We start from the raw sequence: 24,502 nt of genomic DNA, 5'->3' as shown, positions 1-24,502 counted from the left end.
AGGCACGATCCACAGTTGACACCTTCATTGTTTTGCTTCCAGGGTCCAAATTTTAGTCTTGATCTCATTCCGTGATTGTGGCTTGTCGGTAAGGTAGTAGGGGCACACGTTGGAAAGGGGAAAAGAAGTGCCCACAAGTGGGTTATGTGTCTCACGCACTATTTCACGTCCAGGCTGTGCTGTTTCACAAGCTTTCTGCGGTGGTCAGTATAGATTTCTGAGTAGGTAAGTACATCATATTTCCCCTGTGTGCTATTTCTGGGTGGCGGTTCTCGGCCACTCCCTCACGGTCCTTCTGGTGTCAGTGTGCGTAGCTACACGGGGGTAGTGCACCTTTCCTTACTTTGCTAAGCAGTTTCACGGATGCTGGTGGTCGTCCAGTTTAGCCGGTCACTTACGTTACTGTTTTCACAGCTGTGATGTCACACGCATCAGACATCGCCAAGGCGTCTGTGGACGAGAACGCAGCAGGAATGTCAGAGGGGAGCAGTATACCGTCCCTATGTGCATGGACCATTCCCAAGCTCATGTCGGAGCTAACGAAGAAGGGCGTCCCTTTCCCGGCTTCCGCCAGGAAGGCAGAGTTGCGTCGACTGTGGAAAGACTCTTTAGTGCCCAGTCATGACGATCCCCCTATGACCATGGTGCAAAAGTCACTTGCTCAGTTGCACGTCATGCTGAACAGTCTGACATCGGCGATCACTTCAATACAGGCGAGGTTGGAATTAATCGAGTCTCACGGCTCAGTCGTTCCGGTTTTTGCCCCTGAGGTCCCGGTCGCTACCACCTCTGCGGTAGGGCATACCCGTACTGTCCAGGCCATCCCCTACGTGGCTCCATCTCATTTCGTCCCGATCAGCGTTAGGAAAGACATCCTTGAGGGTAGGCATGTTAACCTCGCTTCGTTGCTGATAGCCTCCAGAGACTTGTCTGACAACAAAGTTATAGCTTGCGGGGAAGTCTCGGTGGTGCTGAGAGGCCGTGACCACGGGCTTAACCGCAAGCTAACCATCCCGGAATTTGTCATGGCATTTAGCCTTTTCAGGGATGTCGTATGTTCTGCCAGGCCGGACAGGAGGGAGGAACTCGATCTGTACCTCTTTCGGGTTACAGAGTTGGGTTACAAGTATGGAGGAAATTCGTTTTACGACTATCATTGTTCGTTTTCAGCCAAAGCAGCAGCTGGGCTTTCCCAGTTCCAACATGTGACAGATTGGTCCAACCAGATACAGAACTGTTCTGCAGGCACTTTGCAGGCCTGAAAGCTCCCTCCTGTTCCACCTGTCAGTCCATCTTCCACTCCGTAGAGTGGTGCCACAAGTTAGCCGCCAGTACTTCATCATACCCTTCCAGCTCATCAGCTGGGCCACTCGATGTTTCCAGACCCCCCAGCTCCGTGGACAAGCTAGGCCGGCCCATTGTTCAGCCAGGTAGGGCCCAGATCTGTAACAATTACAATTACGCATCTTGTAATTTCGGGCAGTGCCGTCTGTTGCACATCTGCACCAACTGTTTTAGGGCCCTTCCCAGAGTCGCGTGCTCATTTAAATCGGTAAAAATTACAGTGTGGTCAATACCAGCTGCTTACAGGAATTCTTACGAGGTCACCACAATCCACGGTTCGTACAGTTCCTGGTCTCAGGGTTTCTCGAGGGCTTCCACACAGGGTTAGTCACGACTCCAGAATTCACGTATGAGTGCAAGAACCTTCAGTCTGCCCAGAGGAATCCCAATTCTGTAGACACACTGATAGAGTCCGGATTGGACAAAGGTTTCCTGATCGGTCTGGGCATTGAACTAGACTCACAGGACATGTTAGCCAGATTACCTTCGGACAAATTGGTGAGAATCAGAGAAGTCATCCATAGATTTGCAGTCACGGCCGTGGTCACTAAGGCCGATTTGCAGTCACTACTGGGCTTGTTAAATTTCGCCATGCGCATCATTCCGCAGGGGAGATCGTTCATATCCCGCCTGTTTGCGCTCCTGGCCACGGCCCCCGAGCAGGACAGCCCAGTGTGTCTGGATAGTCAGGCCTTAGCTGATCCCCACATGTGGGACCAATTTCTTGGTCAATGGAATGGAGTGTCCTTGTTCATTCCTGAGTTATCGTGTCAATCTCCTGTAGTCTTCTCAGAGGCGGCGCAAGCTCAGGTTTTGCCGCTATTTTTGGCACCCACTGGGTCGCAGGCGAATGGTCTGCCGAGGTGAGACAGATCCCAGGTTTCCTCCACACCTCGGCACTGTTCGAACTGTACACCATTGTAGTAGCTGCCCACATATGGGGCAATCGTCGGGTAAATCGGTCTGTTTTGTTCGTGTCTGACAATACAGCAGTGGTAGACAGTGTAAACAGTGGGTCGTCTAAATCGTCCCATTTCATGTGTCTCTTAAGACGACTAGGGCAACTCTCCCTACATTACCATTTTCATGTCCATAGTGCGCATGTGCCAGGTTCACAAAAACGTGGCTGCTGATGCCTTATCGAGGGCTAATTTCTCCCTCTTCTTGCAGGTCATGCCAGAGGCAGATGTAGCGGGCGCTACCGTCCCTCCTCACGCATCCTTAATCCTAGCATGACCAATCACCTAGAGACGACCACGCCTTGATATCCAAGTCCCTTTCCCCCCAACACCACCAGGGCATATAACACCGGGTGGAAGGCGTTTTGCAAGTTTCAGAGGGAATGTCCTCAGGGGGATCCAGTTTTGCAGATTACATCCTGGCTTTCATTGGCTACCGCCACTCAGAACTCAAGCTCTCCCACAATACGGTGAGGTCATACTTGTCGGGAGTGCAACGTTTCCTCTCCATCAGTCATGCCGAACGGGCGTCTGTGTTCTCCATGCATACCGTCAAAGCCGCACTTAAGGGTTGGAGCAAATGCGGGCCCCAAGGCCAAGTGCGTAGGCAGGCTGTCACCGGGCTCCTTTTCCGTAAACTGTCTGATGTCCTGGATAGAAATCCTTTTGGGGTTCTACCCAGCCTGGTGCTCAAATCCGCCATCTATCTAGCTTTCTATGGCTTCTTGAGGCCTGGGGAGTTCACTTGTTCTCCCAGCGGCAGCAGGTTTCTCACAGTCGGCCAGCTGGTCCAAAACGCCGAAAGTTACGTGCTGCTGCTGAGGACGTCTAAAACCTCAGTCCCGGTGTACTATTTCCCTACATCTCATCAGTGGTACCCCGTCACAGTTCTCCGCCAGCTACTACCAGCCTTGCCGGGGTCCGGCCCGAGCAGTCCACTGTTGCCCTTCAGGGTGGCACCACTCACCACCCATCAGTTCGTGTCCCACGTACGCTCCCTAGTGGCCAACTTGGGTGGCGACCCCCTCGATACCGGGACATTCATTCCGCATAGGTGCAGCATCCGCGGCCTCCAAGAACCAGGTGCCAGCGCATATCATTCAGAAATTAGGACGTTGGCGCTCCACGTGTTTTAACCGTTACATACCTCGCCCCGAAACTGAAATGTCAATGGCTTTCCAGAGTCTGGTTTTGTAAATTACGTTGTAATAAATTACTCCTGCCAATCGGTATGCCTTTCTGCCCTCTTTCAGGCGTCCCTCCACAACGCGGTTGCGGCACAACTCTAACCGCTTAAGGCTACTTTCACACTTGCGTTAGGAGCAGATCCGTCTGGTGTCTGCACAGACGGATCCGCTCCTATAATGCAAATGCTTGCATCCGTTCAGAACGGATCCGTTTGCATAACTGTTTATTTCAGATCAGATTTTTCACTTCGGAAAACTCAGATCCGACAGTATATTCTAAACACAGAAGCGTTCCCATGGTGATGGGGACGCTTCATGTTAGAATATACTGAGAACTGTGTACACGACTGCCCCCTGCTGCCTGGCAGATGCTGCCAGGCAGCAGGGGGCAGACCCCCCCCCCTCCTGTATTTAACTTATTGGTGGCCAGTGCGGCCCCCCCTCCCTCCCCAGTATTAAATATGACCAGTGCGGCCTCCCCCTCCCTCCCTCCCCAGTATTAAATATGACCAGTGCGGCCCCCTCCCTCTATATTTATTGGTGGCCGGGCCAGTGCGGATTCCAAGTATTGTGAGCAGTGCGGCCTCCCCTCTCCCCCCCCTAATTAAAATCACCCCCCCCCCCCCATCATTGGTGGCATCGGAGAGTACCGATCGGAGTCCCAGTTTAAATCGCTGGGGCTCCGATCGGTTACCATGGCAACCAAGACGCTATTGCAGTCTTGGCTGCCATGGTTACTTGGCAATAAATACAAGCATTATACTTACCTGAAGAGCTGCGATGTCTGACCGGCCGGGAGCTCCTCCTACTGGTAAGTGAAAGGTCTGTGCGGCGCATTGCCTATAGCACAGACCTGTCACTTACCAGTAGGAGGAGCGCCCGGCCGGTCAGACATCGCAGCTCTTCAGGTAAGTATAATGCTTGTATTTATTGCCAAGTAACCATGGCAGCCAAGACTGCAATAGCGTCTTGGTTGCCATGGTAACCGACCGGAGCCCCAGCGATTTAAACTGGGACTCCGATCGGTACTCTCCGCTGCCACCAATGATGGGGGGGGGGGAGAGGGGAGGCCGCACTGGTCATAATACTTGGAATCCGCACTGGCCGGCCACCAATAAATATAGAGGGAGGGGGCCGCACTGGTAATATTTAATACTGGGGAGGGAGGGAGGGGGAGGCCGCCGCACTGGTCATATTTAATACTGGGGAGGGAGGGAGGGGGAGGCCGCCGCACTGGTCATATTTAATACTGGGGAGGGAGGGGGGGGCCGCACTGGCCACCAATAAGTTAATTACAGGAGGAGGGGGGGTCTGCCCCCTGCTGCTTGGCAGCATCTGCCAGGCAGAAGGGGCAGTCATGTACACAGTTCTCAGTATATTCTAACATGAAGCGTCCACATCACCATGGGAATGCCTCTGTGTTAGAATATACTGTCGGATCTGAGGTTTACGATGTAACTCAAATCCGATGGTATATTCTAACATAGAGGCGTTCCCATGGTGATGGGGACGCTTCAAGTTAAAATATACCATCGGATCGGAGAAAACTCCGATCTGATGGGGACTCCTGACTTTACATTGAAAGTCAATGGGGGACGGATCCGTTTGAAATTGCACCATATTGTGTCAACGTCAAACGGATCCGTCCCCATTGACTTGCATTGTAAGTCTGGACGGATCCGTTTGGCTCCGCACGGCCAGGCGGACACGAAAACGCTGCAAGCAGCGTTCAGGTGTCCGCCTGCTGAGCGGAGCGGAGGCCAAACAGTGCCAGACTGATGCAGTCTGAGCGGATCCGCATCCACTCAGAATGCATTGGGGCTGTACGGATCCGTTCGGGGCCGCTTGTGAGAGCCTTCAAACGGAACTCACAAGCGGAGCCACGAACGCTAGTGTGAAAGTAGCCTCAGAGTAGGACATCTCAGGTAGGACTCGGTACGTTCTTGGTTGCCACGACCACAAGTGTAAGGCCGATTCATTGGCCTGTATTTGTGGGAGGGGCATGGCTGCCTACTTCAACGGCCGGCACCCTCCCACAAATCGTACGAGGTGCAGAGTTTCCCCCTCCCGCCCACCCCTTTTACCTGTTACTCTCAAAGGGGATGCCCTCTTTCAGGCGTCCCTCCACGACGCGGTTGCGGCACAACTCTAACCGCTTAAGAGTAGGACATCTCAGGTAGGACTCGGTACGTTCTTGGTTGCCACGACCACAAATGTAAAGTTATGCACATGGGAAGGAATAATGCAAGTCACCCGTACATACTAAATGGCAAAACACTCAGTAACACTAACATAAAAATAAACAGCAAACTAAGCTAAACCAGTGTCAGGCAGCTGCTGCCAAGGCCAATAAGATAATGGGTTGCATCAAAAGGGGCATAGATGCCCGTGATGAGAACATAGTCCTACCACTTTACAAATCATTAGTCAGACCACACATGAAGTACTGTGTACAGTTATGGGCTCCTGTGAACAAGGCAGACATAGCAGAGCTGTAGAGGGTCCAGAGGAGGGCAACTAAAGTAATAACTGGAATGGGGCAACTACAGTACCCTGAAAGATTATCAATAGAGTTGAGCGAACACCTGGATGTTTGGGTTCGAGAAGTTCGGCCGAACTTCCCGGAAATGTTCGGGTTCGGGATCCGAACCCGACCCGAACTTCGTCCCGAACCCGAACCCCATTGAAGTCAATGGGGACCCGAACTTTTCGGCACTAAAAAGGCTGTAAAACAGCCCAGGAAAGGGCTAGAGGGCTGCAAAAGGCAGCAACATGTAGGTAAATCCCCTGCAAACAAATGTGGATAGGGAAATGAATTAAAAAAAAAAAAAAAAAAATTAACCAATATCAATTGGAGAGAGGTCCCATAGCAGAGAATCTGGCTTCACGTCACCCACCACTGGAACAGTCCATTGTCAGATATTTAGGCCCAGGCACCCAGGCAGAGGAGAGAGGTCCCGTAACAGAGAATCTGGCTTCATGTCAGCAGAGAATCAGTCTTCATGTCATAGCAGAGAATCTGGCTTCACGTCACCCACCACTGGAACAGTCCATTGTCAGATATTTAGGCCCAGGCACCCAGGCAGAGGAGAGAGGTCCCATAACAGAGAATCAGGCTTCATGTCAGCAGAGAATCAGTCTTCATGTCATAGCAGAGAATCATGCTTCACGTCACTTAACACTGGAACAGTCCATTGTCAGATATTTAGGCCCAGGCACCCAGGCAGAGGAGACAGGTCCCGTAACAGAGAATCTGGCTTCATGTCACCAGAGAATCAGTCTGCATGTCATAGAAGAGAATCAGGCTTCACGTCAGCCACCACTGTAACAGTCCATTGTCATATTTAGGCCCAGCACCCAGGCAGAGGAGAGAGGTCCCATAACAGAGAATCTGGCTTCATGTCAGCAGAGAATCAGTCTGCATGTCATAGCAGAGAATCAGGCTTCACGTCACCCAACATTGAAACAGTCCATTGGCATATATTTAGGCCCCGGCACCCAGACAGAGGAGAGGTTCATTCAACTTTGGGTTGCCCCGCAATATAATGGTAAAATGAAAATAAAAATAGGATTGAATGAGGAAGTGCCCTGGAGTCCAATAATATATGGTTAAGGGGAGGTAGTTAATGTCTAATCTGCACAAGGGACGGACAGGTCCTGTGGGATCCATGCCTGGTTCATTTTTATGAACGTCAGCTTGTCCACATTGGCTGTAGACAGGCGGCTGCGTTTGTCTGTAATGACGCCCCCTGCCGTGCTGAATACACGTTCAGACAAAACGCTAGCCGCCGGGCAGGCCAGCACCTCCAAGGCATAAAAGGCTAGCTCTGGCCACGTGGACAATTTGGAGACCCAGAAGTTGAATGGGGCCGAAGCATCAGTCAGTACGTGGAGGGGTGTGCACACGTACTGTTCCACCATGTTAGTGAAATGTTGCCTCCTGCTAACACGTTGCGTATCAGGTGGTGGTGCAGTTAGCTGTGGCGTGTTGACAAAACTTTTCCACATCTCTGCCATGCTAACCCTGCCCTCAAAGGAGCTGGCATTGACACAGCTGCCTTGGCGACCTCTTGCTCCTCCTCTGCCTTGGCCTTGGGCTTCCACTTGTTCCCCTGTGACATTTGGGAATGCTCTCAGTAGCGCGTCTACCAACGTGCGCTTGTACTCGCGCATCTTCCTATCACGCTCCAGTGCAGGAAGTAAGGTGGGCACATTGTCTTTGTACCGTGGATCCAGCAGGGTGGCAACCCAGTAGTCCGCACACGTTAAAATGTGGGCAACTCTGCTGTCATTGCGCAGGCACTTCAGCATGTAGTCGCTCATGTGTGCCAGGCTGCCCAGGGGTAAGGACATGCTGTCCTCTGTGGGAGGCGTATCGTCATCGTCCTGCGTTTCCCCCCAGCCATGCACCAGTGATGGGCCCGAGCTGCGTTGGGTGCCACCCCGCTGTGACCATGCTTCATCCTCATCCTCCTCCATCTCCTCCTCATCCTCGTCCTCCAGTAGTGGGCCCTGGCTGGCCACATTTGTACCTGGCCTCTGCTGTTGCAAAAAACCTCCCTCTGAGTCACTTCGAAGAGACTGGCCTGAAAGTGCTAAAAATGACCCCTCTTCCTCGTCCTCCTCCTCCTCCTGGGCCACCTCCTCTTCCATCATCGCCCTAAGTGTTTTCTCAAGGAGACATAGAAGTGGTATTGTAACGCTGATAACGGCGTCATCGCCACTGGCCATGTTGGTGGAGTACTCGAAACAGCGCAACAGGGCACACAGGTCTCGCATGGAGGCCCAGTCATTGGTGGTAAAGTGGTGCTGTTCCGTAGTGCGACTGACCCGTGCGTGCTGCAGCTGAAACTCCACTATGGCCTGCTGCTGCTCGCACAGTCTGTCCAGCATGTGCAAGGTGGAGTTCCACCTGGTGGGCACGTCGCATATGAGGCGGTGAGCGGGAAGGCCGAAGTTACGCTGTAGCGCAGACAGGCGAGCAGCGGCAGGATGTGAACGCCGGAAGCGCGAACAGACGGCCCGCACTTTATGCAGCAGCTCTGACATGTCGGGGTAGTTGTGAATGAACTTCTGCACCACCAAATTCAGCACATGCACCAAGCAAGGGATGTGCGTCAAACCGGCTAGTCCCAGAGCTGCAACGAGATTTCGCCCATTATCACACACCACCAGGCCGGGCTTGAGGCTCACCGGCAGCAACCACTCGTCGGTCTGTTGTTCTCTACCCCGCCACAACTCCTGTGCGGTGTGGGGCCTGTCCCCCAAACATATGAGTTTCAGAATGGCCTGCTGACGTTTACCCCGGGCTGTGCTGAGGTTGGTGGTGAAGGTGTGTGGCTGACTGGATGAGCAGGTGGAAGAAGAGGAGGAGGAAGCTGAGAAGGAGGAGGTGGCAACAGGAGGCAAAGAATGTTGCCCTGCGATCCTTGGCGGCGGAAGGACGTCCGCCAAACAGCTCTCCGCCTGGGACCCAACCGCCACTACATTTACCCAGTGTGCAGTTAGGGAGATATAGCGTCCCTGGCCGTTCTTACTGGTCCACGTATCTGTGGTTAGGTGGACCTTGCCACAGATGGAGTTGCGCACTGCACACTTGATTTTATCGGATACTTGGTTGTGCAGGGAAGGCACGGCTCTCTTGGAGAAGTAGTGGCGGCTGGGAACAACATACTGTGGGACAGCAAGCGACATGAGCTGTTTGAAGCTGTCTGTGTCCACCAGCCTGAATGACAGCATTTCTTAGGCCAGTAGTTTAGAAATGCTGGCATTCAGGGCCAGGGATGGAGGGTGGCTAGGTGGGAATTTACACTTTCTCTCAAATGTTTGTGAGATGGAGAGCTGAACGCTGCCGTGTGACATGGTTGAGATGCTTGGTGACGGAGGTGGTGGTGGTATTGGTGGTAGATCCTCTGTTTGCTGGGCGGCAGGTGCCAACGTTCCTCCAGAGGCGGAGGAAGAGGCCGAGGTGGCAGCAGCAGCAGAAGATGCCGAGGCGGCAGCAGCAGAAGAGGTAGCAGGGGGAGCCTGAGTGACTTCCTTGGTTTTAAGGTGTTTACTCCACTGCAGTTCATGCTTTGCATGCAGGTGCCTGGTCATGCAGGTTGTGCTAAGGTTCAGAACGTTAATGCCTCGCTTCAGGCTCTGATGGCACAGCGTGCAAACCACTCGGGTCTTGTCGTCAGCACATTGTTTGAAGAAGTGCCATGCCAGGGAAATCCTTGAAGCTGCCTTTGGGGTGCTCGGTCCCAGATGGCGGCGGTCAGTAGCAGGCGGAGTCTCTTGGCGGGGGGTGTTCTGCTTTTGCCCACTGCTCCCTCTTTTGCTACGCTGTTGGCTCGGTCTCACCACTGCCTCTTCCTCGGAACTGTGAAAGTCAGTGGCACGACCTTCATTCCATGTGGGGTCTAGGACCTCATCGTCCCCTGCATCGTCTTCCACCCAGTCTTGATCCCTGACCTCCTGTTCAGTCTGCACACTGCAGAAAGACGCAGCAGTTGGCACCTGTGTTTCGTCATCATCAGAGACATGCTGAGGTGGTATTCCCATGTCCTCATCATCAGGAAACAAAAGGTGGTTGTGCGTCAGTGCATTCTATGTCTTCCACCGCTGGGGAAGGGCTGGGTGGATGCCCTTGGGAAACCCTGCCAGCGGAGTCTTCAAACAGCATAAGAGACTGCTGCATAACTTGAGGCTCAGACAGTTTCCCTGGTATGCATGGGGGTGATGTGACAGACTGATGGGGTTGGTTTTCAGGCGCCATCTGTGCGCTTTCTGCAGAAGACTGGGTGGGAGATAATGTGAACGTGCTGGATCCACTGTCGGCCACCCAATTGACTAATGCCTGTACCTGCTCAGGCCTTACCATCCTTAGAACGGCCTTGGGCCCCACCAAATATCGCTGTAAATTATGGCGTCTACTGGGACCTGAGGTAGTTGATACACTAGGACGTGTGGCTGTGGCACGGCCTCGTCCTCTCCCAGCACCAGAGGGTCCACTAACACCACCACGACCATGTCCGCGTCCGCGTCCTTTACTAGATGTTTTCCTCATTGTTATCGTTCACCACAACAACAAAAATATTATTTGACCCAATGTATTGAATTTAAATTCAGGCCTTTTTTTAAAGACAACTAACACTATCTGGCATCTATTTAGGTACCGTATTACACTAATACAGGCACAGCAGTAACCACAGATTTAGCTGACTATAAATTTGAGGCCTATTATTTAGGCGCTGGGTGACAGGTTTAGGTTTACTGAAAGAATTAGACTTGGAAATGCACAGTAGCGTGTGTGTGAAGTTATTCAGAATGACCCGATGTGCACCTTGATTCTGATATACCCTTTTAGGGATAGATTTCAAATAGCTCTGATACAGCAGAAACCACTAAATTAGGAAATTGCTAAATTGGGAATTGTATTTCAACCCAGAACAAAAACTGTGCTTTGACGGACACTAAATAACTTGACCATCCACACCAGTAACGACAGATTTAGCTGGATATAAATTTGAGGCCTAGTATTTAGGCGCTGGGTGACAGGTATAGGTTTACTGACAGAATTAGACTGGGATATGCACAGTAGCGTGTGTGTGAAGTTATTCTGAATGACCCTATGTGCACCTTGAAACTTATATACCTTTTTAGGGATAGATTTAAAATAGCTCTGATACAGCAGAAACCACTAAATTAGGAAATTGCTAAATTGGGAATTGTATTTCAACCCAGAACAAAAACTGTGCTTTGACGGACACTAAATAACTTGACCAGCCACACCAGTAACGACAGATTTAGCTGGATATAAACTTGAGGCCTACTATTTAGGCGCTGGGTGACAGGTATACGTTTACTTACAGAATTATACTGGGATATGGCCAAAAAATAACCACACTATTGATGGTTAAATGCACTTGGTGTGACAGCTTGACCAACCACACCATTGAGGGTTAAATGCACTTGGTGACGGGCGCAGCTTGCCCCTGATGTAGTATATGGCCAAAAAATAACCAGACTATTGCTGGTTAAATGCACTTGGTGTGACAGCTTCACCCTGATGTAGGATTTAGCCAAAAAACAACCACACCATTGAGGGTTAAATGCACTTGGTGGCAGCTTGTGCTGGCGCACCACAAGACACAAAATAGCCGCCGATCACCCCAGAAAAAAGTGACTGAAAAACGCTCTGGGCAGCCTAAAAACAGTGAGCAATTCAATAGCAGCAGTTCAATCATCCACAGCTGCAGATCGATCTCTGAATGAAGTCCTTTGGAGGAGTTAATCACTGCCTAATCTCGCCCTAACGTCGCGGCTGCAACCTCTCCCTATGCTGATCAGAGCAGAGTGACGTGCGGCACTACGTGACTCCAGCTTAAATAGAGGCTGGGTAACATGGTGCTCTGGCCAATCACAGCCATGCCAATAGTAGGCATGGCTGTGACGGCCTCTTGGGGCAAGTAGTATGACGCTTGTTGATTGGCTGCTTTGCAGCCTTTCAAAAAGCGCCAATAAAGCGACGAACACCGAACCCGAACCCGGACTTTTACGAAAATGTCCGGGTTCGGGTCCGTGTCACGGACACCCCAAAATTCGGTACAAACCCGAACTATACAGTTCGGGTTCGCTCATCCCTACCGGTAAGTCTAACTTCTGTCGTGGGTAAACTGTGTGAAGGTTTTCTAAGAGATGCTATCTTGGAGTACGTCAATAAAATTAAGCAAATAATGGCTTCATGAGGGATCGGTCATGTGAAACTAATTTAATCAGTTTCTATGAGGAGGTAAGTTCTAGACTTGACAGCAGCGAATCAATGGATGTCGTATATCTGGACTAGGGATGAGCGAACCCGAACTGTATAGTTCGGGATCGTACCGAATTTTAGGGTGTCCGTGACACGGGTTCGGGGTTCGAGTTCGGTGTTCGTCGCTTTCTTGGCGCTTTTTGAAAGGCTGCAAAGCAGCCAATCAACAAGCGTCATACTACTTGCCCCAAGAGGCCGTCACAGCCATGCCTACTATTGGCATGGCTGTGATTGGCCAGTGCAGCATGTGACCCAGCCTCTATTTAAGCTGGAGTCACATAGCGCCGCCCGTCACTCTGCTCTGATCAGTGTAGGGAGAGGTTGCAGCTGCGACGTTAGGGCGAGATTAGGCAGTGATTAACTCCTCCAAAAGACTTCATTCAGAGATAGATCTGCAGCTGTGGATGATTGAACTGCTGCTATTGAATTGCTCACTGTTTTTAGGCTGCCTAGAGCGTTTTTCAGTCACTTTTTTCTGGGGTGATCGGCGGCCATTTTGTGTCTTGTGGTGCGCCAGCACAAGCTGCCACCAAGTGCATTTAACCCTCAATAGTGTGGTTGTTTTTTGGCCATATACTACATCAGGGGCAAGCTGTCACCAAGTGCATTTAACCCTCAATGGTGTGGTTGTTTTTGGCTAAATCCTACATCAGGGTCAAGCTGTCACACCAAGTGCATTTAACCATTAATAGTCTGGTTATTTTTTGGCCATATACTACATCAGGGGCAAGCTGTCACCAAGTGCATTTAACCCTTAATTGTGTGGTTGTTTTTTGGCTAAATCCTACATCAGGGTCAAGGTGTCACTCCAAGTGCATTTAACTAGCAATAGTCAAATGTTAAGAAGAACCCCCCCCCCCCCTTAGGAATGGATCACTTTACTAACATTTAACCCCTCTAATACTTCCACCCCTAACCCCCTGCTGGATTAAATCTGGATTAACGGACTACTACTTCTACCTACTGTCTTATTTTATTGTATCCTATGTTGAAGATTAACAGACAAGAGGATACTAAAAATGTCCTGTCTTTTTTCCTATCGTCAAAGGTGACTTTGAGTGTTTTCTACGGAAAATAAGGACAGCATCTTTAACTTTGGACGTTTTTTTTTTTTTTTTTTGTTTTTTGGGCCCTTTACAGTGTCTTTTTTTTTATTATTATTATTATTTTTTTTCCTTCTCTCCTTTATTTTTTGTTGTGTTATTAACAAGTTGTGGATATTTTGTTTTTTTCTGAATTTGGTTTGCTGTGACCGGCTGGGGGTGGGCCGACGGGAGGCAAGTAGGGGAGGGAGGTAAGGAGACCCCAAAAATGCCACCCAAGAAAGGCCCTACGGGGGGTAGCAATAGGAGATCAGCTACGGGATTGGAGATCGGGCCCAAACAGCAGGGCTTAAATAAATTTTTAGCTCCAAACTCGCCTGGTTTTGGGTCCCCACAAAAGGAGAGAGGGATAGAAACAGGGTCGCATGGTTTGGTGCAGGACAGTGGGATTGTGGGGGGAGGGGGGGAGAAGGGAACAGCAGTTGCATTCACAGAAACCGATGCAAAGATGATGAAAGACATACTTTGCACTGTCTCGAGGATGGAGAACGTAATGGGGAATATAGTGACCCAGATGGGGGCAGTGCAAATGGATGTTAGTGTAATACGGGACGAGATGGAGAAAATAAGGCAGCGCCTACATGAGATGGAGGATAAGGTTCCCGTTTTGGAACATTCGGTACAGAAATTGGAGAAAGAGGTGGTTCTGTTAAAGGAAATGAATACTAGGATGGAACAAAAAATAATAAGTCAAGAGGACAGATAAAGGAGATCCAATATAAGATGCATAGGGATCCCAGAGCGCGTAGAAGGTGACAACTGTACCGAATATATGGAGAGATGGATAAGGGATAATTGTACGGAGGGTGCTCTATCTCCACTGTTTGCTATTGAAAGAGCGCATAGGGTCCCTATTAGAAAGAGGGTTCCAGGAGAATCTCCTAGACAGATATTGGTTAAATGTCTATTAGGCAGGGACCGTGATAGAATATTAAACGATGCAAGAACCTCCGAAAAGTACCAGATTCAGGGTGTAAAGATAAGGTTATTCCCAGACTATTCTGCACATACTAACGCCCATAGGAAAGAGTATATTGTTGTTAAGAAAAGATTAAGGGAAGCAGGTTTGAAATACAGTCTACTCTTTCCGGCAAAATTAAGGGTGGAATATAAAGGCAGGACTGTTTTTTTTCAGACTCCGGAGGAGGTTAGCGACTGGGCGGACGGGGAGGGCCTATGAGGCCGGGGGATGCGGAGAGGGAAGGAGCTAGTATGCTAAGTTATGGAGTCGCCCCGACTGCTGGATAGCAGGGAGGGGGGCTATTTAGGATGGGAGGGGGTGGGTGGGTTGAGGGAGAGGGAGACGTGTGTTTTTTTTTTTTTTTCCCTCCCCCTCTGCTAGATGGTTAGGATTGTTTCGCTGAATACGAGGGGTTTAAGGGAGAGAGTGAAGAGGTATGCTATCCTTGAGTGGATGAAGAGGTTTCTGCCAGCTATCATTTGTCTACAAGAGACACATTTGGATAAGGAATCTTTAAGATGGTTGCAGAAGAGATGGATAGGGGAAAGTTACCATTCTGTATATACTACTTACTCAAGAGGGGTCTCAATTTTGATCCATAATAAAATAAAATTTGAATGTTTGATGTGTGAGGCCGATGAATGTGGCAGATACCTCTTTCTATATTGTAATGTGGAAGGGGTTAAAATGGTAATTGCAAACATCTATATTCCTCCACCGTATAAGTCAGAGATTTTATATCAACTGTATGGATTCATGCTGGATAGACAGGAAGCTATAATGATTGCGATTGGAGACTATAATGCAGTTATGGATCCACTCAGGGATAGATCCTCTAGCAGAGGGGGAAGAACACAAAAAGTAGATTTTTATAAATTAGCCCACGAATTTAACTGGATTGATGTTTGGCGCCTCCAGAACCCGGATGAAAATATGTATTCCTGCTACTCCAAAACACACCAAACCTGGTCTAGAATAGATATGGCCCTGGGAAATAAAAATCTGATGCTCTATAATAGGATTAAAATAAAGTATCTCCCTATGGCTCTATCAGATCATAATGCCGTGGTATTGGAACTAGATTTGAATAAAAAGAAGGCCTCACTACCGTTTAAGCTTAACCCCCATTGGTTACCAATGATTCCAGATAAAGAAAGTATAATGGAAGAATTCAATTTTTTTTTTAGGGAAAACAACTACTCCGCAAGTAGGTTAATTGTCTGGGATACGGCTAAAGCATATCTAAGAGGATTGCTTTGTAAAAAAGTGAACCACTGGAAAAAAACTACCAGGGAAATGGGGATTGCTTTGGAAAAAAAAATCCAGGAATTAGCTATAACATGTATGAGATATCCCACTGACTATAATAAGAAAATATGGGAGGAAGAACAGGAAAAGCTAAAGGTATATCATATGGAGAGAAGTAGGAAAGAATTAATTTTTCAAGGGATCCGGTTGGCCACAGAGGGAGAAAAAGTTGGTAAAATCTTGGCAAATATAGCAAGAAATCAAAGAGAGAAATCCTGGATAGGGGTGATTAAAGATAAAATGGGTGAGACAATTAATACACCAGAAGGAGTTAAAGAGGTGTTTTTAAAATATTTCCAGGAGGTATACAAGTCTAGGGCACAATATTCAAAACAAGAATTAGACTTGTATTTAGAACATATCCCTCTTAGGGAGATATCCCAGGCCCAAAAAGTATTTCTAGAAAAAGAAATATCAATTGCAGAAATAAATAAGGTCTTGGGGCAGGTAAAATCTGAAAAAGCACCAGGATGTGATGGGCTCCCTTTTGAAATTTATAAAACCTTCTCCCAGGTGTTAGTACCTGAACTAAAAATAACATTGGATGAGGCTAAAAAAATTGGGGACCTACCAGACTCTATGAAAGAGGCAATTATAACATTAATTCCAAAAAAGGGCAAAGAACAACTAGACCACTTAAATATCACTTTTAAATACCGATGTTAAAATTCTGGCAAAAGTTTTGGCCGATAGACTTTTGAGGGTGGTTAAGGGTATAATAAACTTAGATCAAACAGGTTTTATACCGGGTAGAACGATATACTCAAATATAAGAAGGTTGTATTTAAATATTGAAGCTAATAGAATAGAAGCGGGGGAGAAAGCCATACTATCATTGGATGCCCAAAAGGCATTCGACTGTATTGAATGGGAATATTTATGGGCAGTATTAAAAAGGGTCGGTATAGGGGAAGGATTTATAAGATGGATACAGTTAATATATAAGGATCCGCGGGCCAGAGTGATGGTGGATGGGAGCTTGTCCCTGCCCCTTGCCCTATACCGGGGCACTAGGCAGGGATGCCCTCTCTCTCCACTATTATTTGCTATCGCGATCGAACCTATGGCATGTATAATAAGAAATGATAGGGAAATTAAAGGCTTTCACTATGAGGGTGGGGAGGAAAAATTGTTAATGTACGCGGATGATATTTTATTATTTTTGCACAATACTGGAGACCAGTTTAATAGAGTTATAGATATAATAGATAAGTTTGGTTGTTTTTCTGGTTTAAATATTAATTGGGGGAAATCATATATGTTGATGTTGGGAGATGCACAACCACAGGGGTTTCTAAAGGTACAGGTGTTAGGAAAACAAGAAAATTTTAAATATTTGGGGATACAAATCTCCGGAAACATAGGAGAATATGAAAAATTAAATGTACTTCCCCTAATAAAAGAACTTAGGGCCAAAATACATGTCTGGCGTAAATTACCAATTTCAATACAGGGTCGGGTAAACTTAATAAAAATGGTTTTTCTCCCCAAAATACTATATGTCCTTCAAAATGCCCCAGTCAGGTTGTCGCAGGATACCTTTAGACTGCTCGATAGGTTAATGGGAGATTTTCTTTGGAAAGGTAAGATTCCCAGAATAAAGAGAGAGATACTTCAGCTCCCAGTGAAAGATGGTGGACTTGCAGTTCCGAATTGGTTTTTCTATTATATAATTACACAATATGGTCAAATAAAGAGTAGTTTGGATGGGTTGGTGGGTAGTCAGGTAGTAAATAGATTGGGATGGAAAGAAGAATGGAACTTTTTAGAGGTGTTGGAATCGGGTACACTGGGAGGAAAAAATACAGGAAATAGAGTTTTAAACTTAATGGAATATATATGGGTGGAGATAAAAAAAATACTAGAGATTAAAGGGTTTTTGCAATATACACCTATATGGAAAAATATTAACCTTAAGGAACTGCAGGGGATTAAAATGTATATCGACTGGGAGAAAAAGGGGATGAAATACTTAAACCAGATATTTGAACAGGGTAAATTGAAAGACTTTAATACGATGGTTAGAGAGTTCGGTATACCGTATAGGGACATATATAAATACTTTCAGCTTAGGAATGCATTGAGGTTAGTTATGCAAGAGGATAAATATAAGATGGAAAGATCTGAGATATTACACAAATTTACTAATCTGGGTGAAAGAAGAGGAATAACGGCAAAAATATATAAGATACTGATGGGGGAAAAAAGAAACGGGTTACAATATTAGCTAGGAAAAAATGGGAGAACGAACTGGAATTTTTTACGGAAGAAAAATGGAACGATGCATTAAAGAACTATTCTCGAGTCTCAAACAGGGGTTCACATAAGATTTCACAATTTTTTGTGGTTCATAGGTTGCATAGATCCCCATGGATATTAAAAAGAATGGGCGTTAGATCCTCGGATGATTGTATAAAATGTGGGGGAGAGAGAGCAGACTTAATGCATTGCTTCTGGAGATGCCCCAGATTGTTTAGATATTGGACAGAAATAACAGATACTATATATCGAATCTTGAAGGTTCAAATATCAGAGGATCCGATGACGTGTGTTCTGGGGGCAATCGAACATCTGGGTTTAAATAGAGATATAAGTATGGTCCTTAGTAAGGTTTTATTTCAAGCTAGACTCTTAATACTCAAGAAATGGGTAGGGGTTGACCCTCCAACAGTTCGGCAGTGGAGAAAAGCAGTAGAGGACATGATTAAAGAAGAACGGGTGATGGAGGGCCATAGTAGAAAAGGAAAAATTACAGATAAAATATGGAAGTGCTGGTTACTTTAGGGCTGGATAGATAGGGTTTTATTTTTATTTTTTTTATTTTTTTTTTGCACGTCTCCCCCTCCCCCACGTCTTTGGGGGGATGGTAAATTGGAGAGTAAAAATAGTTGGGTATGTATAGGATAAGAATGGAATGTTTTTCCTTTCCTTTTTTTTTTCATCTTTTTCTGACGGCTGTAAATAAAAAGTTGTAAATTTTATCCAATCTATAGATGGATATTTTTGAGACGATGGTAACAAAGGGATATTTGTAAAGGGGAAAAGGGGGGAGGGTGGAAGAAGGGGAAAGGAAAAATAAATATACCCATATATTGTTATTATATATAGTACCTTATATTGTTATTATAAATAGTGATGCACTTGGACAGGGGTGGGGGTTGGGGGGGTGGTAGGGGTAAAAAGTTAATTTGAATGATTATTGTACGACCCGTTGGACGGCCAGATACTGTATATTTAATGTGTTTTGTATAACAATAAAGAAATATTTAATAAAAAAAAATAAAAAATAAGGCAAAACTAGCAATAGTGTGGTTATTTTTTGGCCATATACTACATCAGGGGCAAGCTGTCACCAAGTGCATTTAACCCTCAATAGTGTGGTTGTTTTTTGGCTAAATCCTACATCAGGGTCAAGATGTCACACAAAGTGCATTTAACCATTAATAGTGTGGTTATTTTTTGGCCATATACTACATCAGGGGCAAGCTGTCACCAAGTGCATTTAACCCTCAATGGTGTGGTTGTTTTTTGGCTAAATCCTACATCAGGGTCAAGCTGTCACACCAAGTGCATTTAACCATCAATAGTGTGGTTATTTTTTGGCCATATACTACATCAGGGGCAAGCTGAGCCTGTCACCAAGTGCATTTAACCCTCAATAGTGTGGTTGGTCAAGCTGTCACACCAAGTGCATTTAACCATCAATAGTGTGGTTATTTTTTTCTGTCACCCAGCGCCTAAATAATAGGCCTCAAATTTATAGTCAGCTAAATCTGTGGTTATTGCTGTGGCTGGGCAAGTTATTTAGTGTCCGTCAAAGCACAGTTTTTGTTCTGGGTTGAAATACAATTCACAATTTAGCAATTTCCTAATTTAGTAGTTTCTGCTGTATCAGAGCTACTTTAAATCTATCCCTAATAGGGTATATAAGACTCAAGGTGCACATAGGGTCATTCTGAATAACTTCACACACGCTACTGTGCATTTCCAAGTCTAATTCTGTCAGTAAACCTATACCTGTCACCCAGCGCCTAAATACTAGGCCTCAAATTCATATTCAGCTAAATCTGTGGTTACTGCTGTACTGTTGTGGCTGGGCAAGTTATTTAGTGTCCGTCAAAGCACAGTTTTTGTTCTGGGTTGAAATACAATTCCCAATTTAGCAATTTCCTAATTTAGTGGTTTCTGCTGTATCAGAGCTACTTTAAATCTATCCCTAAAAAGGGGTACCCATCATAATTTGCATAGGCTATTTATGAATATTCAGTCCCCGGGGTGTGGTACCCGCTCCATCCTGTCGTTGGATGCTACCAAAGCCTTCGACAGGGTGGAGTGGACTTTTCTCTGGGAGGTGATGAAAAAAATGGGCTTTGGCCCTAGATTTATGGCGATGGCTCAGTTATTATATAGCTCTCCAGTTGCCAGGATCAGGATTAACGATACTCTCACAGAGAGTTTTATTTTAGAAAAGAGGCACCCGTCAAGGCTGTCCTCTTTCCCCCCTCTTGTTTAATATTTATATTGAACCCTTAGCAGCTAGCATAAGGCAGGATCTGCAGGTGGCCGGCTTTGGCATAATGGGGAAGTATGACCGTGTATCCCTGTATGCAGATGACATCTTGGTTTTTGTCAATCAAACAGAAACCACTCTCCCTCGTATAATGGATTTGGTTGGCTTCTTCTCCATTCCGTCTGGTTTAGAGATCAATTGGGAAAAGACCGTTCTCCTCCCTATAGACGAGTTGCGAGGTGATTGGGATAACCAGTTAACAATCTCTGATTCAATAAAGTACCTGGGGATTGCAGTCTCTGCCAAACCTCAGGAATATTTACAACTCAATCTGATTCCCCTGCTGATAAAGTTGAGGGCTAAAATCAAGATATGGCAAAAAATTCTGCCTGCAAGAGCGGACAGAATCTCTTTAATAAAAATGGTAGTACTGCCCCAGGTTCTTTATGTCCTGCGCAACTCGCCTGTATGGATCGCAGACAAGTATTTTAGATTGATAGAGCGGATGCTTAATGATCTATTGTGGGGGAGGAAGCGTGTGAGATTGAAGTCACTCTATTTCTCCATGCCCTATAATCGGGGAGGTCTTAACCTCCCCTATTTTAAGGGGTACTTTGTGGCCTCTCAACTTTGTCTTTTTAACGACTGGGAGAATAGCCACTTTTGCAATAAAGTGGTGAAAGACTCAGGTTTTTCGGACTTTTTTACCGTATTGGAGTCCGATTATTTATCAAATATACAGACTGGGTATACACTTTTTTGCAGAATGGCTATAAAGACTTGGCTGGTTATTAGGAGCTGGTGTGGAGTTAAGGCTTCACTCATTTGCACCCCATTGTGGCATAATTCAAAGCTTTTGAATTTAACGGATTTGAGTTGTTGTCAGTATTGGAGGACCAAGAATGTTCAGTACTTATATCAGGTGGTTAGTGGTGGACAAATTTTGTCCCTGACGGAGCTAAGGCAAAGGGCAAATTTGGGTGAGGTAGCTTGGTATGCATATTTCCAATTGAGGTCAGCACTTTCTAGCACTTTGAATAGTCACCTTTTTTTTATAGATACTCCTGAAATTTTACATGATTTAATTATTAAGAAAGTTGCCACGAAAATTAAAATATCACATTGCTATAGACACTTAATGAAAAAAAATTTTTGGGGTCTTCTTTCTCCAGGACAGAGATCCTGGTCTTTGTTACTCTCAGAGGTGGGTCCCCCAGATTGGGAGAATATAGGGGAAAGCTTAAAATCTGTTTCACATAATTTTAATCACACTGTCGTACAATTCAATATTTTGCACAAAATATATGTGACACCTATGTGGTTATACAGGATAGGACTTAGAGTCTCCTCCGACTGCCCACGCTGTGGCGACTCCGAGGCAGATCATCTACATCTGTTCTGGGACTGCCCAATGGTGAGCAGCTATTGGAGATCGGTCCAAACTAACTTGGCTCGCAAATTTAACATTGTTATTCCTCTGTCCCCCAGAATATGGGTCCTGGGAGACTTATCGGAGGTTAATTATCAACCTATAAAACGCCAATTATTGATTAAGGTGATGTTTTTGGCCAGGCTTCTTGTTTCTAGACTATGGTTTTGCTCTTCCGCTCCAGACTGTAACAACTGGTTGGCTCTGGTCGAGAAAGTGAAAATCTATGAGAGGATTTTGTATAAACAAAGAGGAACCTACTTAAAGTGGGGCAAACTGTGGGAAGACTGGGACATGGCTAATTAATTAATCTGGAATTTCCTTCTTTATTATACATATCTTTTTTTTTTTTTTTTTTTTTCCTGCAAGGTGGGGGGGGGGGGGGGGGAATAGGTGGGGAGGGCTGGGGATGATCTTATTAGTCCGGTTTTTCTATGTGCATTGTAATTGGTGAAGGATGTAAAGCTACATCTGAGCATTGGAGTATCTCTAGGAATGCTGGAGGATGGCGGGACCTTCCGACATTGAGATGCTGTGTGTGTTTGCCGTATCAGGCTGTTGATGTCGGGCGAATCCCGCTCTCCTCTCAGCAAGTGAGATTTCCATTCGACTTGTATTATCCCCATAAGCATGGGTATTTGTATGAAATTATTATTATTATTATAAATTAGAAACCTACGGACTTAAGGATTTTATAATATTATAAATGTTATATGGATATGAATTTTGTACTATACTCAATAAAATATATAATAAAAAAATAAATAAAAAAAATCTATCCCTAAAAGGGTATATAAGATTCAAGGTGCACATAGGGTCATTCTGAATAACTTCACACACACGCTACTGTGCATTTCCAAGTCTAATTCTGTCACTAAATCCATACCGGTCACCCAGCGCCTAAATACTAGGCCTCAAATTTATATTTAGCTAAATCTGTCGTTATTGCTGTGCCTGTATTAGTGTAATACGGTACCTAAATAGATAGCCAGATAGTGTTAGGTGTCTGTAAAGAAAGGCCTGAATTTGAATTCAATACATTGGGCCAAATAATATTTTTCTTATTGTGGTGAACGGTAACAATGAGGAAAACATCTAGTAAGGGACGCGGACGCGGACATGGTCGTGGTGGTGTTAGTGGACCCTCTGGTGCTGGGAGAGGACGTGGCCGTTCTGCCACAGCCACACGTCCTAGTGTACCAACTACCTCAGGTCCCAGTAGCCGCCAGAATTTACAGCGATATATAGTGGGGCCCAATGCCGTTCTAAGGATGGTAAGGCCTGAGCAGGTACAGGCATTAGTCAATTGGGTGGCCGACAGTGGATCCAGCACGTTCACATTATCTCCCACCCAGTCCTCTGCAGAAAGGGCACAGATGGCGCCTGAAAACCAAGCCCATCAGTCTGTCACATCACCCCATGCATACCAGGGAAACTGTCTCAGCCTCAAGTTATGCAGCAGTCTCTTATGCTGTTTGAAGACTCCGCTGGCAGGGTTTCCCAAGGGCATCCACCCAGCCCTTCCCCAGCGGTGGAAGACATAGAATGCACTGACGCACAACCACTTATGTTTTCTGATGATGAGGACATGGGAATACCACCTCAGCACGTCTCTGATAATGACGAAACACAGGTGCCAACTGCTGCGTCTTTCTGCAGTGTGCAGACTGAACAGGAGGTCAGGGATCAAGACTGGGTGGAAGACGATGCAGGGGACGATGAGGTCCTAGACCCCACATGGAATGAAGGTCGTGCCACTGACTTTCACAGTTCGGAGGAAGAGGCAGTGGTGAGACCGAGCCAACAGCGTAGCAAAAGAGGGAGCAGTGGGCAAAAGCAGAACACCCGCCGCCAAGAGACTCCGCCTGATACTGACCGCCGCCATCTGGGACCGAGCACCCCAAAGGCAGCTTCAAGGAGTTCCCTGGCATGGCACTTCTTCAAACAATGTGCTGATGACAAGACCCGAGTGGTTTGCACGCTGTGCCATCAGAGCCTGAAGCGAGGCATTAACGTTCTGAACCTTAGCACAACCTGCATGACCAGGCACCTGCATGCAAAGCATGAACTGCAGTGGAGTAAACACCTTAAAACCAAGGAAGTCACTCAGGCTCCCCCTGCTACCTCTTCTGCTGCTGCCGCCTTGGCCTCTTCTGCTGCTGCCGCCTCGGCCTCTTCTGCTGCTGCCGCCTCGGCCTCTTCCTCCGCCTCTGGAGGAACGTTGGCACCTGCCGCCCAGCAAACAGGGGATGTACCACCAACACCACCACCTCCGTCACCAAGCATCTCAACCATGTCACACGGCAGTGTTCAGCTCTCCATCTCACAAACATTTGAGAGAAAGCGTAAATTCCCACCTAGCCACCCTCGATCCCTGGCCCTGAATGCCAGCATTTCTAATCTACTGGCCTATGAAATGCTGTCATTTAGGCTGGTGGACACAGACAGCTTCAAACAGCTCATGTCTCTTGCTGTCCCATAGTATGTTGTTCCCAGCCGGCACTACTTCTCCAAGAGAGCCGTGCCTTCCCTGCACAACCAAGTATCCGATAAAATCAAGTGTGCACTGCGCAACGCCATCTGTGGCAAGGTCCACCTAACCACAGATACGTGGACCAGTAAGCACGGCCAGGGACGCTATATCTCCCTGACTGCACACTGGGTAAATGTAGTGGCAGCTGGGCACCAGGCGGAGAGCTGTTTGGCGCACGTCCTTCTGCCGCCAAGGATCGCATGGCAACATTCTTTGCCTCCTGTTTCCACCTCCTCCTACTCAGCTTCCTCCTCCTCTTCTTCCACCTGCTCATCCAGTCAGCCACACACCTTCAACACCAACTTCAGCACAGCCCGGGGTAAACGTCAGCAGGCCATTCTGAAACTCATATGTTTGGGGGACAGGCC

Source organism: Bufo gargarizans, chromosome 9 (assembly GCF_014858855.1).
Source record: "Bufo gargarizans isolate SCDJY-AF-19 chromosome 9, ASM1485885v1, whole genome shotgun sequence".
Classification (NCBI taxonomy): Eukaryota; Metazoa; Chordata; class Amphibia; order Anura; family Bufonidae; genus Bufo; species Bufo gargarizans.
The sequence above is the reverse complement of the archived record's forward strand: the minus strand, read 5'-3'. Positions refer to the sequence as shown.